Source organism: Elephas maximus, chromosome 9 (genome assembly GCF_024166365.1).
Source record: "Elephas maximus indicus isolate mEleMax1 chromosome 9, mEleMax1 primary haplotype, whole genome shotgun sequence".
Classification (NCBI taxonomy): Eukaryota; Metazoa; Chordata; class Mammalia; order Proboscidea; family Elephantidae; genus Elephas; species Elephas maximus.
Genome location: NC_064827.1, coordinates 94,332,045 through 94,347,080, shown reverse-complemented (window position 1 = coordinate 94,347,080; position 15,036 = coordinate 94,332,045). Strand labels below are relative to the sequence as shown.

Here is a 15,036-nt window from a genome sequence, read left to right as displayed (position 1 = left end):
ATAAGTGCCTTTATTAAATTTGTTTATTTCATTTAGCGCATTCAGACAGACTTACATGATAGTCTGATGTATTCACCTAGACACAAGGTTACTGCAGCATCGCTTTGTCGCCTTTTGTTTTTTTAACCCTGCATTTATCCTGATTGGTTGGTGCATTTGTTCTGATTGGGGTGGTGTGTACTGTTTGCTTATTAAATATTTTGAATCTTACTGGGGATTACATGCTCTTAAAAAAAAATTTTTTTTTTTTCTGTATAGGGTTTTAGGATGTGCCTTTTAAGAGAAAAAGTTATTTTAGTAAGTTCTACCAAATTAAAAGATGAATAGTAAGGCTGTGCTGGTATCCTGTTTATGGTTCTATCTGAGCAAGAGCTTGCAGTTATTTTCTAAAATGATCTTAAGGTAATGCTAATGGAACTATGTATTCTCAGTCCCACGTTGGAAGACTAATTATTGGTATGTAATCTTAGCAGAATTACTGTGCTTGTTGGTGTAATCCATGTCAGCCAAGGTGACACGTTGTAATTATAGATGCATTTTCTCTTACTCTTGGTCTTCTGCATGCATCATCAAACAAGCTTTCTTTATTACAGTTGTGGTTATTTCAGTGGCAGCCATTTTCACTTGAAATGACACAAAAACCATCCCTTATCTCTGGGCCACTTGGTCTTTCCTAAGACATAAATGTGATATAGCGTGTGCTCTACAGAATCTTTTCTAATCACATGTCTGTAGACATCGTAAAGCTCCTTTTGTTTCTTTGTCTAAACTGTTGGAGTGGACCAATGTGTTTCCCCAAGTTCTACTGATGTAAAATCGTGGACCTCTTTTTGATTGGAGTCCCTCGTGGTGTAAACGGTTAGTACACCTGGCTGCTAACCGAAAGGTTGGAGGCTCAAGCCTGGCCAGAGGTGCCTTGGAAGAAAGGCCTGGTGGTCCGCTTCAGAAAATCAGCCATTGAAAACTCTGTAGAGCACAGCTCTAGATGGGGTTGCCATGAGTCGAAATCTCGATGGCAGCTGATTTGCTGGTACTGGTTATTTTTGATTGCCCTGGAAATCATTCTTAAATCTTTAATCCAGGAAAAAGAACTGATTATTGATGTTAATTACTCTCTTTTTATGTCTCTCAATTGTAATTTAAAGTGATATGTTGGATTTGGGTCATTAATAGTTTTTTTTCCTAATATTTGATCCTTTGTTAGATGATTTTGTAAAACAAAAGTGTCTCATTCTAGTTTGACAAGGATATTTCTCTGCTACCGTGTGCTTTTACCATTTTCTTAAGTTATGATCTAAAACTGAGGTAGGATTAATCTGTCTTGGCTCAACGAAGCCTGTGTACTCCGCTGCTAATGGAAAGGTGGGCGGTTTGAACCCACCAGCAAGTCCAGGGGAGAAAGATGTGGCTGTCTGCTTCTGTAAAGATTTACAGCCTTGGAAACCCTATGAGGCAGTTCTACTTTGTCTTGTAGGGCTGCTAGGAGTTGGAATTGACTCCAGGGCAACAGGTTTGGTGGTTGTTGTTTTTTTTTTTTTTTTTTTTTTTTGGTACCTTGTGTTACAGCTTTAGTAACATCCTTTTTTTTTTTTTCAATTTCCACTAGGAAACTAACCCACTTTTATGGGCATTTGTTTTTTGATCATTTGTATTGTCTTCCAATTCTCCATGTCTAGTGGTTTTCAGTAGGGTAGTGTATGAAATTTGATTTTAGAGTTGGCTTAGAGATTCAGAGATAACAAATGATTTCTTTGTTATTTCTTTTTATCCGTGTATCCTCAGCCCCTAGCACAGAGCTAGGCCCAGTGTAGATGGTCAATAAATATTTGTTGAAATGAGTAGTTGTCCAAAGGCTTGCTTGAATCTTTCTTTTGTCCGGTCAGCTGGCAAGAGAATGAGGTCGTTATACTGATTTTGTTTTTGGAGGCCTCGTTACTTAGTTCTTATGCAGATTGGCATTATTTAATCATTCCACTACTGAACAACGTTTTCTGTGACGGCACACTCTTCTGGGTGAATGAATTTCTCTATCAGCTGTCGACGTCCTGAGCTTGGGTTTAGGAAAACGCAGACCCATTTGTCCATCAAGGCTAAAGAGGTTGTTTAGCAGATGAGAGCGGAAATATTTAAATCAGAAAAATTTTGCTTTCTGTTTGAGATCTTCCTAGACATCCAGGCTGGCCGTAACTTCTAGGGTGGAGTAAGTTCTTTTGTTAGATGATTGGAATTGAATCTTGTAAACCAAAATTACTTTACATGTTGATTCTGTTTGCATTTTAGGAGAAGAGATGATTCTAAATGTGTACAGGTAGTCTGCAGATGTGCCAGATGGATGGCCTTTTTATTTTCGTCTTTTCCTGTAAGTCTTTTTGCAAAGGTTATTTACAACCGTTAAACACTTTTTTCATTTGGTTTCATACAGTACGAAATAATACAGATAACTTTAGTCTGCAGTGGTTCTATGAACCACATTTATATTTTGCTTTATGTGCTGTGTACTTTCTATTGGAAACTCTGGTGGCGTAGTGGTTAAGACCTGCGGCTGCAAACCGAAAGGTTAGCAGTTCGAACCCACCAAGCCCTCCTTGGAAATCCTATGGAACAGTTTTACTCTGTCCTATAGGGTTGCTATGAGTTGGAATTGACTTGATGGCAATGGGTTTGGTTTTCGGTTTGGGGTACTTTCTGTTATTTATGTTGCTGCAGTAAAAAATAATTTCTAAGGAATTACATCCATCAGAGAATTTGAGGGCCTTTCCATAAAGAAAGTTGTATATGTATGTTTTCCATAAAGGCAGCTTCAAATCAGTACTCTGGGCTTAAGTATCAGAGATCTGTTTGCAATGATAGTCCCTATGTGGAAAGTAAAGGGGAATATGGAAAATAGGGATTCTTGTCATTACCTTTTTCTTGGACATTGACTGGTAAGATGGGTTTACTGAGGATCAAGCAAGTACTCTTTAGTGTTAGGCAATGGTTTATCCAACTTGTGTTTTGGGAATTTCGTAAAACCAAATTCTGATTTCAAATCTGTTTTGAAAGTAGGTATGGTACAAATTAAAAAAAAAAAGAATGCTGCAGACAAAGAAAGGCAGTATGAGAGATGCCGGTGCCCAGCTTTCCTTCGTGTGGTGTCTGCGCTGTCTTGTGAGCTCTGTGTGCCTTCTCAATATCAGTTAGTGGGAACGCCTCAGGCAGTGCTTGGCAGGAAGTGGAGCAGCTTGACCCTGCCCTTCCTGCTTAGCAAATGGCCACTAGCTCCTCCACAGGCTTGGGAGGGCTTGGTGTTCTGGTCCTGGATCATGGCCAGTATTTGTGAGAGAGAGTGTGTGTGTGTGTGTGTGTGTGTGTGTGAGTGAGAAGGACAGAGAAATTGCTTGATTGTGTCTGCAGTTGTTCATGCATGCAGTTAAGGAAACACAGCAGTTCTTCCCTTCAGCTAGTTCCTTGCCGTAAGTCACCTGATGTGGTTCATCTTCTTGCCCAGGAAGTCACTAACCATATTTATTATCAGTGATAATGATCATTTACCCCAGATGCTCCAGACTTCTCTTGAATTGCCCTTTGGGATGAGACCTGATGGTACCTGGGGACTGCTGTTGTTCTGGGTGCCTGTGGTGAATGACTTGGCAAAGTGACAGTGAGGATCTGGGTCCTGAGTGGGGATGTCGGCCAGTTCCAGCCTCGACTTGTTGTCTCCATCAGCTCATACAGTTACTGGTTTGGCAGAGCAGCCTTCTGTGTGAGGCCCTTGTATGGGGACTTGCTGGGCTGGTGGAGCTCTCCACCACAGGAAGGAGATCCTGTGCCAAGCCTGGTTCCATACCTGGTCAGACGTAGACAACCCAGCCCGGATGGGGGGAGAGCACAGGAGACAGAAGGCATGATGCAACCCAGAGACTGAAAACTCAGTGGTGGCAGGAAGTAGGAGCTGGAGATCACTGAGCAACTAAGCCCTTAAGAATCTCTGGAGATATGGGAGGTTGCAGTGGGTATGCTTGTTGAAAGCAGGAAGGGGTCAAGTTCTTTTAATTTACATTTTATAGAAAAGGATGAGTCCGTAATTCTAGAGGCCTTGGGATAATTTAAGGTGTTACATAATTTGATGAGGCAACGCACAAACTGTATTTTGGATGAGTGAAACATGGTGGCTGCGGGCATGGGCTCCAGCACTGCTCAACTTGGGTTTGAATCTTGATTCCAACATTTATCTGTATGATAAAAGATAAAAGTCACCTTATCTTTTTAAGTCTAAGCTGCCTCATCTATAAAATGAGCATAACCATAGTATTGTTGTGAAGAATATGTGAGGTAATATATGTTAAATAATTTGCACAGGGCTTAGCAATAGTAAGTACTCAATGAAAGTTAACTGCTATTATTACTGTATAGTTTTGTTGATCTTTAATATACCTGTCTGACTAATGGTCATAGAAGGGCAGAACCATTAACAATTGTGAAAACCACTGCTTATTTGCCAGTTTAATGAGATCAGAACAAAGTGTAGGCTTGAGTCTGGATTCTGTGTGAATATAAGGAGTACAAATTAAATTTAATGTGTGTAAGCGAGGAAAAGTCATCTTAAGATCTTAATGAATCTGACCATTGTTTCCGATATCTGAGTATGAATGACTTCAGTGACAGTATTTGTGCTTGTTTGCATGTTTGCAGTGAACACCAGTGCATTGTGTTTATACTGTAATAACTCGTAAGCTTATCCAAAAAAAAAAAAAAAAGGCCATGAAGTATTACAAGTTCCGGTTAATTCTAGGGAAGTAGATAGGATGGAATCCTGGGGAACAGCGAAGTATTTTTAGATGCTTATGGAGTGGCTCTTCCATTGTGAAGTCTGCAGCCTCCCAGGCCTCCGTACTGTACTCCACTCCTCTGAAGGGTGCCATTTTTTATGGATTCCTGACCATGTGGTGGTAGACAGACGAATTCTGGATAGTAACAGAGCGACACCTCCTTTATAAATAAGAAATATTTTATTTATGGAATTTGCATTTTCTGCAAATAGAAATTGTGGCCAAGACTAGTCTCGTTGATTTCTTATACATTTACTTCTAGGGAATTAAATTTATCAAACCATATCTTCTAAACGAAAACAAGCTGTTGTTTTTGAAACTGCAGTCTCTAATGAATTCTTGAAAAATTCTCTATAGCGTGACAAGTCTTTATATAAAAATACTGTTAATGATACCTTTACGCTACTGCCCTCTTACTTTAATTTTGTACCCAAAAAGTGAGGATAAAGGTGAAACAAGAGGCAAGGGAATTCTGAAAAGAGTTGAAAAGTAACGAGCAGGGTGGTAGAGATTTGAAGATAGACTCTTAGAATGCTGATTTTCATAGTTATTCTGTCTCCTGGTGTTTGTTGGTGAGCTGGATCGAGGTAAGGAGTGTAGTGTTTATGGTGGAAACGTGACTGACCTTAGGCCTCTATTGGTGGTTGAGGCCATTTCTGTGCAACCATGGTTTCTACCCCTTAGTGTATTCTGTCTGCTATGATAGAATTATGATAAGAAACATGACTGGAAGAAAAAGATTTGGCAGGAATAGGCCAACTTTTGGTATACATCTCTAGAAGTGACCGGCTTAGCTTGAAGAGTCACGTAAGCCAACTGACCTTCAAAAGTCCGTTTAAGTTACTGCTCTTTACTTTGACGGGATCTTTGACTGAGCAATTGATATGGCCACTGGGAATACCACCGTGAACGGCAAAATATTCTCAAGCTGGTATAATAACAGTTTTGCCACCAAGATTTATTATTTCACTTTGTGCAGCTTCTGTTGTGGATACTTGAAAGCAATTGCTGTCTTTTGAGTGGGTAAGCTGCTTTGAAATTTAAGATCAATGGGGCTCTATTAAATACATTTTGAAGCATTTATTCTGGCATTGAGACAAGTGACTTCAGTAGAGATTTTGTTTCATGTGTACAAATAAGGTCAACACGGAGTTATACAAGGAATGCATTCTTAGGTCATGTGTATCCAAGAAAGCAGACAAGTAAACATCTTCTCTTTGTGTGCTGCAAGGGAGGAAAGACTTTTTATTGGGATACCGTAACTACACTCAACTGTTGTGTGTCATGCAGGAAAGCTGTCTAGTGGAGTGGTTGGGGAAAATTTTGAATTCCAACACCCTGGTATACTTAAAATATTGTCTCCAAGGACCAAGCTTCTGATAACACTAGGTTTACAAACATACATATACACACTTGTGTGTACACATGCACGCACATATACTCCCATGCATGCACGCACACACACACTTGCCTAAGTATGCATACATGTACACATACAGTACACACATCCATGCACATTCACACACGTGCAGACACATACGCAACACACGTATGCACGTACATGCACTCACGTATCCCACAGGATTCTTTAGAAACTAATGCAGAAATGGGTGAAAAGCCCGAGGTCTTTGGGGAGTACTCAGAAAAAGGCTCAACAAAGCCCTCTAATTCCACCAGGCATTGGGTACCTAGGGAATGAAAGCACAGCTCTGAGGTTACAGTAAATCTTTCCAACTGTCTAATTATCAAAATGCTAGTTATCAAAATATCATGAGCTTAGGTGGACACAGAGTTTTCGTTAGCTTTTGTCAGTTAAATAAGTCAGTGTACATGTAAGTTTAATAAACATGAAGACTTTTTTTAAACCTCATACTTTAATCTCATTTCCTTATGAAATTTAAAAGTGGTTTTCTGAAGGGAATACACATATATTACATTAATGATGAAAAAGTAAATAAGAGGGGAAAGGTCACCTGGTTAGTCATTTGTGCAGATGTGATGGCATTTATCAAAATACATTTTCAGTTGTAGTACTGGATTAAGAGAAAATTAGTAATCATTTATTAAAACAATGTTTTAGTTGGCTGCTGGTAGCAGAAACACCCAGTTCTAATTGGCTGCAGCAAGGCGGAAATGAATTTGCTCACGTAATGAGCAGTCCAGTGGTAGGGATTGCTCCAGATGTTCCAGCTCAGGACTCTTGACTCCAGCTTCTCTCGGTTCCTTTGCTTTAGGTGCTTAGCATGCCGGCCACAGGGCTTCTAACGCCACATCCAGATGCAGAAAAACTAGAGATGGAAAGGTCTCTCTCTTCTGGTGTTTCTGTCTTGGGAGCAGGGACAACACAGAGCCACTGCCAGCAGCAGTATTCAGGCCTTCCCTGAATGTCACAGTCAGAACTGCATCTTGTGCTCAGCCCACCACGGGGTGGGGGTGGGTGTGGGGGAGTGGGGATCGAACTGCTGTGGTGGTTCCTGAACAGTTAGGATTCACGCCCCAACGGGGCACGGGGCCAGCATCCCTTGAGACGCATGAGGGAGGGACGGGTGTCTTAACAGCATTGAGGCTTTGCTAGCAAGGGTTAAGGGAGAGTGAATGTTGGGTAGGCAGCCAATGATATCTGCTTTTATAAACAGAAAATTGATGGGAAAGAATGGATTTTAAAAAAATGATTAAATGTGCCTATCAAATAAAACCTTTTGTTTTCTAGGTTACTTAAAAAAAAAAGTATGCTTTTTTTTTTTTAAAGAGAAGATACATTTTGCTATAACATAAGAACTTAGAAAAATATGTCCCAAATAGAGGAATTATCCAGGAATTATCCTGACTTAGGGTCGGGGTTAAATATGGTTTTATCTTTCTCGCTGAGAGTAATGGACTTCTGAGCCCATAGCTGACACTCATCTTTGATCTTTGCAGGATAACTACTACCATTCTTGCTAAATCTCATGAAGTAATATCCTGAGGAAATATGAATATTTAGACTTGCACCAGCTTTCGAAAAAGTCCCTAGTATTGTACTTTGAAGAGAGTATTTCCTGTGGAGGGTTTGGCCGTTGAGATTAGTAAATGAGGAAGGCTGCTTACTATGCCTTCATAGGCCTTTTTACAGCATGTGGGTTTTTCACAAAACCTTGGGGTCGCCAATCACTGTCACTAATAAGAATGGTAACAGCCATTATTTGCTTGTCACTTGCGCTCTCTGCTAAGCCCCATGCTCTATAGGGAGTCTATCACCATTTATTTTATTTTATTTTTAAGGAGAAACCATAACTTGTCACACAGTCTCCTTCTGTAAGTGGAGTCAATGGGATTTGAAACCAGTTTTATCTGGCCCTGAAGTCCATGTTTCTGATACATCATACTTCATAAGAAGGAAGATAAGAGCAGCAATTCTGCCCTCTTTTGATGGACAGATACTGAATCAGATCCTGCAGATTAACCAATATAATCCCAAATGCCTTTAGAGCTCAGCGTAGAACAAAAGATACTCTTTCCAGTGCTTTCCCCCCGCTTTGCGGTGGAGCCAATTCCAACTCATGGCAATCTCATGTATTGTCAGAGTAGAACTGTGTTCTATAGGGTTATCAGTGGCTGATTTTTTGGAAGAAGTATAGCAGATATTAAAGGATTTCTCTTGCCCTACCTCCCTCCCAGTTTATTCTTCGTAGAGCAGCCAGAGTTACGCTGTCAAAGTGTAAGGCTGCCGCGTCACTCCCCTGCCAAGAGCCTTCTGGACGAATCCTGTCTTACTGTGACTACAAGCTAAAATTGTAGAGGGCCTGTTGGCGCTGTGCCTTCTCTGCCTCAGCTTCCCTCCATTCCTCTGGCGTCATCTTCTCCTACTCTTCTTTTTATTGACTCTACTCCTCAGTCCCCACTTGGCCTCCGTGTTGTTCCTCAAACTCCTCAGCCTCTCTTTTGTCTTGGGGACTCTGCACTTGAGGCTCGTCTGCCCTGAACTGCTCCTCCTTTAGGGGTCAGCAGAGCACACCCCCTCCTCTCTTTCAGCCTTGCCTTAAGCATTCTCAGCGAGGACTGCCCTGATTGCCACCGCTAATCCTATAACCTAGCCCCCATTTCTTACTTTTTTTTCTAGGCCTCACCAGTAGTTTTTCCAGTGGCCATTGAGTCGAATCTGACTCACAGTGACTCCATGTGTGTCAGAGTAGATCTGTGCTCCACAGGGTTTTCACTGGCAGATTTTTTTGGAAGTAGGTCACCAGGCCTTTCTTCTGAGGTGCCTCTGGGTGGACTCAAACCTCCAGCCTTTTGGTTCTCAGCGAAGTGCATTAACTTTGTACCCCCCAGTGACTCCATCAGTATTTTACATCCTGTCTGTTTTAGTTAATTGTGTGATGTCGCCTAGAAGCTCCATGAGAAATTTTTATCTGTTTTGTTTATTGATAGATCCCAAGTACCTAGAACAGGACTAGGCCCAGTGTAGAGGCTTAGTCGATATTTGTTGACTGGATGAATGAGTCAATGACTCATACATGGATTAGAACTCTTGCTGTGATCCTGCAGGGGGACTGCTGAGGGAGATTCACAAGGACATGGTGTTACTTAATTACAAAACCTCCTTTCCATGTTTCTGTCAGGTTCGTGGTGTGGAGTTCAGCCATTTTCCATCATCAGAGGAGTGAATCAGATTGTCTGGTTTTATTCAGCAGATTTTATTCCAATATTCTTCAAAACATGGGACCTACATACAATTCTCAACTGCAAGACAGTTTTTCCAGCCTATCTGAGTTCAAGCATTTCAGATGTCCTTTAGGCAGTCACCCAAAAGATTCCATGTGCCAGTGACTCTGCAGACTCAGGGAGACAATATTGATGCTTTTTGAGTCTGTGTGGTGCTGCTTGCTGATGATAAGCCCAGGTGCTGTGAAGACAGAACTTCATATGGAACTAGTTTTGGTCATTGGAGGTATGAAGCAGGACACCAGTACCAGTTGCTGTTAAGTCAGTTCCAACTCACTGTGACCCCATGTGAATCAAAGTAAGACTGTACTTAGCAGGGTTTTCAATGTTGATTTTTCAGAAGTAGATTGGCAGGGCTTTTTTCTGAGGTGCCTCTGGGTGACCTCAAACCTCCGACCTTTCGGTTAGCAGCTGAGTGTGTTAGCTGTTGGTACCACCCAGGGATTCCTGAAGAGTTAACACATTTTGCTACCCATGCAGCACGATGACTGTCAGAGAATGGAAACCTGCAGCAGGCTAACCAACATGTGTGGCAAGGAAGGAGAAGAAATGGCCCTCAGATCTCAGACCAGACTGGAGATTCAGATGGTGGTGGTAGCTAACCAGTTTTGAAGGACTTAGACGTTGCACCTTTGGTATCTTGAGTAGTTTCCTTCATTTAAGAAGTATTTCTTGAGTATCTGAGATGTGCCAGGCACTGTGCTAAGTGCCAGGGATATAATGATCAATAAAAGAGTAAGATCCCTGGCCCTCTGGAGCTTCCAGACTAATACGGGAGACAGACATACTGAATTAAAAATCATGATCAAAATCCTGAAGAAAAAGGAAAAACAAAACAGGCAGTATGAGAAAAGGTGATGGTGGGGGGTGCCACCTTGAGCTTGGCCTTTGAGTAGGTGTGAGGGCCCCTGCTTTGACGGAGATTGTGTGGTTTCATTGGCAGCAGTCACGGTTAGCCTCAAATGTCAAATCCAGATCTCTGTAACAGGGTGCACATATTGGGTAGTTCACTAAGATTCAAAGGTTACTTAGGAAGAGAATGGCTGTTTTTATTAGACTAATAGTGTTGCTTAGGGCAACAGGATTCTGTTGGGTGGGGAGTCTGTGTGCAAACAATGCGCATGACCAGGATATCTAGGTAGCAGCTCTGTGAGGAGGTAAAAGGTGGCAGCGGCTATAATCTACATGGTGGAAGAATAAGCAGATATTAATGTGGGACTTTAAACTGTGGTCGTGCTAGGATATTCTAGGCAACATTAGAAGCAGTAAAGGTAGATTATACTTTTTGGGTAAAGGTGTTATTCTGACTGTGTTTCAGATAAACCCGTTGCTGTCGAGTTGATTCGGACTCAAAGTGACCCTACAGGACAGAGTAGAACTGCCCTAAAGGGTTTCCAAGGAGCAGCTGGCGGATTCAAACTGGCAACCTATTGGTTGGCAGCCAAGCTCTTAACCACTGTTTCAAATCGTAAGGTTAGTCTTTAAAGTCAAACCAGCCAGCCAAAAAAAAGAAAAAAGCCTTCACATTCATATTGTGTCAAGAAGATCAAAGTCCATTTAAATTTGGATTGAGTGACAGCTGGTTTTTTAAAAAATCATACTTGCACTAATTTAGCAACATCCAGTTGATTATAGCATTTCGTGTTGCGAAGGTTAACAGCTTGTATTCTGTTGACAGTATGCAACATTTTAAAATAGTATCCAAGTGTCCTTTATTCTGTGGAATAAAAATTTCTGAAAAATGACTGCTCACAATTAATTTCTTCAGTTGGTTCCATTATATAATGTGATGTGTTATATAATGGGATACATAGAAGGAAAAACAAAACTCCGAGGACTCCTTCATAAACTCCTGAACTCTTCCATTTAGAAGGAACTTGTATAAGTCCGGGCCATAGAATTGCCATTTCTCTGCCATAGCACTGAGGCCTTCGGATGGTGGTGGTGGTGGTGGTGGTGCTGGTGTCATTAAGTCAGTTCCGACTCATAGCGACTCTTGTACAACAGCATAAAACACTGCCTGGTCCTGTGCCATCCTCACAGTCATTGCTGTGTTTGAGCCCCTTGTTGCAGCCACTGTGTCAGTCCATTTTGTTGAGGATCTTTCTCTTTTTTGATGACCCTCTACTCTTACCAAGCATGATGTCCTTCTTAGGGACTGGTCCATCCTAATAACATGCCCAAAGTCCACTTTAAGTTTGTAATTCTTTGTCTTCTCCCCTGAGCTTCTGAATACCTGAATCTATGTCTGAGAATTGCTTCCTCAGTGACTTGGGAGCTTGGTCTTTTTGTCAATTACAGCAGTAAATCCAGGTGTTTCTTTCCCTGCCCTTCTCTGTGCCCTGGGAAGCAGTTTCTCAGGGTGTGGAATGAACTCCTGCCTCAGAGCACAGATGCACCACGATCCCCTGGGATATTTCCATTAAAACTGCAGGTTCCTGGGTCCCAGCCCAGAGATTCTGAATAAAAAACTCTGGGATCCCAATAAAATAAGTCTTGGTGGTTCAACAGTTAAGTACTTGGCTGTTACCTGAAAGGTTGACAGTTCGATTCGTAGTGACCCTTGGGGAGAAAGACCTTGTGATCTGATCTTGTAAAGATTACAGCCTAGAAAACCCTATGGGGCAGTTCTGCTCTGTCATATGAGGTCACTATAAGTCGAAGATGTGGCACCAAACAACAATAACCACAGGATCCAAATAGGGATTAGCATTGCAGTTTGGTTCCCACAACCCTCCACCCCCTACCCCCAAGGTAATTGTGATGACTTCATCCCATGTATTTGATCATTATTGTGATAATTCTATGGGGGCAAAGAGCGTTAGAACCTTAAACAAGTCTATTCCAGGGCTATACCTGGTATTTATAATTGTTACCTAAAAGCTACTCAGTTGCTGGGTTTCTTCAAATTTTGACCCAATTTTTTTTTCAGAATAGACCAGATAAGTTACCTGTCTGTTCTCCATGGGCCAGGTTACTGGGTGGACATATGATATTATATATGAGGAAAATTTTTCCCCAAAGATGTTTAAAAAAGTTATTTCAAGACAATAAATGCCTTAAAAAAAAAAATAGCTCTAAAGAAAATAAAAATAAAATGAATTTTTCTTTTTTAGAACCTTATATATTTCTAAGAGCTCTGGTGGTGTAGTGGTTAAGAGCTTGGCTGCTAGTCAGAAAGTTGGCAGTTCAAATCCAGCAGCCGTTCCTGGGAAACACTACGGGGCAGTTCTGCTCTGTCCTGTAGGGTCACTATGAGTTGGAATCGACTTGATGGCAAAGGCTTTGGGTTTTTTTTTGTTTTTGTAATTTCCAAGGACTTTAAAAATTATTTCATTACCTCTGTAAGGCACTTCATAATAATTACAATTATACAAGTAATTCAAGCAGCACTGGTGGCGCAACAGTTAAGCTCTCAGCTGCTAACCAAAAATGGCCTGCAGTTTGAACGCCAGCTACTTCATGGAGAAAAGACCTGGCAATCCGCCCCCATAAAGATCACAGCCTAAGAACTCCTATGGGGGAGTTCTTCTCTGTCATCTAGGGAATTGACTTGATGGCACACAACAACAACACGGAGGTAGTTCAATGGAGATCCAGTATTGTTGCGACCTACCTGGCTAGCTTACCAACTTGGTTGAGCTAATTTTTTTTTTTGTCCTCCAAAAATCTGTTTGTAGTCACCAAAGATCCAGGATGACTTTTGACGGGAGGAAGATAGTCTGTGGATAAATGGGTAAAAGGCTAGATCTTTTATTTCTGTGTCCCCCGAACTGAGCACAGTGACTGACACACAGCAGAAACTCACTAAGGTGGCTTGGCGTGGACTTCCCTCCAGGAGACTGTCGGTTCAGACTGCGACTTCCCAGAAAAGGATCCGTCCAACTAGGAGAGTCACTAAAGTCTACTGTTGGTGATGCCAAAGCCAAAGCCAGACCTGCCAGTAATACTCATTTCAAGTTCACAGGTCACTGATAATGTTTGCCTTGTTTTCATAAAATGTAAGAAAATGAGCATAGACCGTTGTTCATAAATTGACCAAGCGTGGTGCCACAGGCAGGCGGTCCTTGAGGAAAAGAAGCAAAGGGCACAGTCACCAGCTGCTATGAGTGAGGCAAACAGCTCTTTGGAGAGATCCAAGACCACATGCGTTCTCTCAAGGTCAACTAGAAAGGAAGAGGAGAAGGAGGAGTCTCCCAACACAATGTGTGGGCTGTCCGGGGATGACGCAGATCCTGAGAACCCAGACGTTGTAGAGATACCTTGAGGATGCCCATAGAGGAATTTTGGAGGGAATAAACAGAACCACATCCACCTGCCACTCCCCCTAGAAGATTTTAGTAGTATGAGCTGGCTACTAATAGGTCAGCCCTCTTTGTTTCTTCCCTGCTCTTGTATTTGAGAATCTTTAAAAAACAATGCAGTTGGCTTTCTGTATCCTATTGATGTCCAGCACTCCATAAATATATACTATGCAAATGTTATTAGTATGCAGGAGTTCATGTAGAACTAGCTGGTTAAGAGTTCGGCTGCTAACCAAAAGGTCGGCAGTTGGAATCCACCAGGCGCTCCTTGGAAACCCTATGGGGCAGTTCTACTCTGTCCTGTAGGGTCGCTATGAGTCGGAATCAACTTGATGGCAACGAGTATAGTATAGTAGCTGCATAACAACGATTGTGAGGATGGTGTAGGACTGTGTTTCCTTCTGTTGTACGTAGGGTCCTGTGGGTTGGAACTGACTCGATGGTGCCTAACAACAACGACAACAGCTGCTTAAGTTAAAAGCCAAAATACCTATTTCTGTGTAGGAAGTGTTTGCAGTTTATTCTCTCTGTTTTGCATCAATACAGCAGAGTGATGGATAGTTAAGTATTTGAAGAATTTAAGCATTGGTCCAATTAGAGACCTATTTTTGTATTTTCTCTATGATGCTAAAAAGCATTGGTCATGCTGACATTTGTATTGGTTTTGGCGGCCCAGTGGTTAAACATTTGGCTGCCAACCAAAAAGTTAGAAGTTCGAATCCACCAGCCGCTCCTTGAAAACCTTGTGGGGCAGTTCTACTCTGTTCTATAGGGTTTGCCTTTTTTTTTTTTTTTTTGGTCTCTGATGCTTCTTCTAAAAAGCATTGACCATGCTAACATTTGTATTGGTTTTGGCTTTTTTTTTTTTTTTTTTAAGCCAGAATCAAAAATTGGATATGGATAAAAAAAATAGAGAATTTATAAATATGAATGCATTTTCACTACTGCATAATGCATGTTTGGTGGTATTTTTATTGCCTGGAAACATGAAAGTGCTGTAAATACTTCCTAAAAGGGTTTTCAAAAAATTCACAATACTTCTCAGAAAAGGTTAATATTTGTCTATATAATAATTCTGATATGTGGCTGTAGTTTTTTGTTTTTTACAACCCTTACCCCTCTATGTTCTGTTCCTATTTCATATCTTCTGCCAATCCCATGATAACATGTAGAATCTCCATATCAGAAATGGCTGTTGGATTTCAGTAGCCTATACCCAT

General features: G+C 41.3%; 1 protein-coding gene across 1 annotated transcript in view; it reads left to right on the top strand.

The window, feature by feature from the left end:
* The window catches only part of LOC126083358 (guanine nucleotide-binding protein G(q) subunit alpha), a 325,195-nt gene that overhangs the window by 30,579 nt on the left and 279,580 nt on the right, over positions 1-15,036 (top strand). The gene's annotated exons all lie outside the window — the stretch shown is intronic.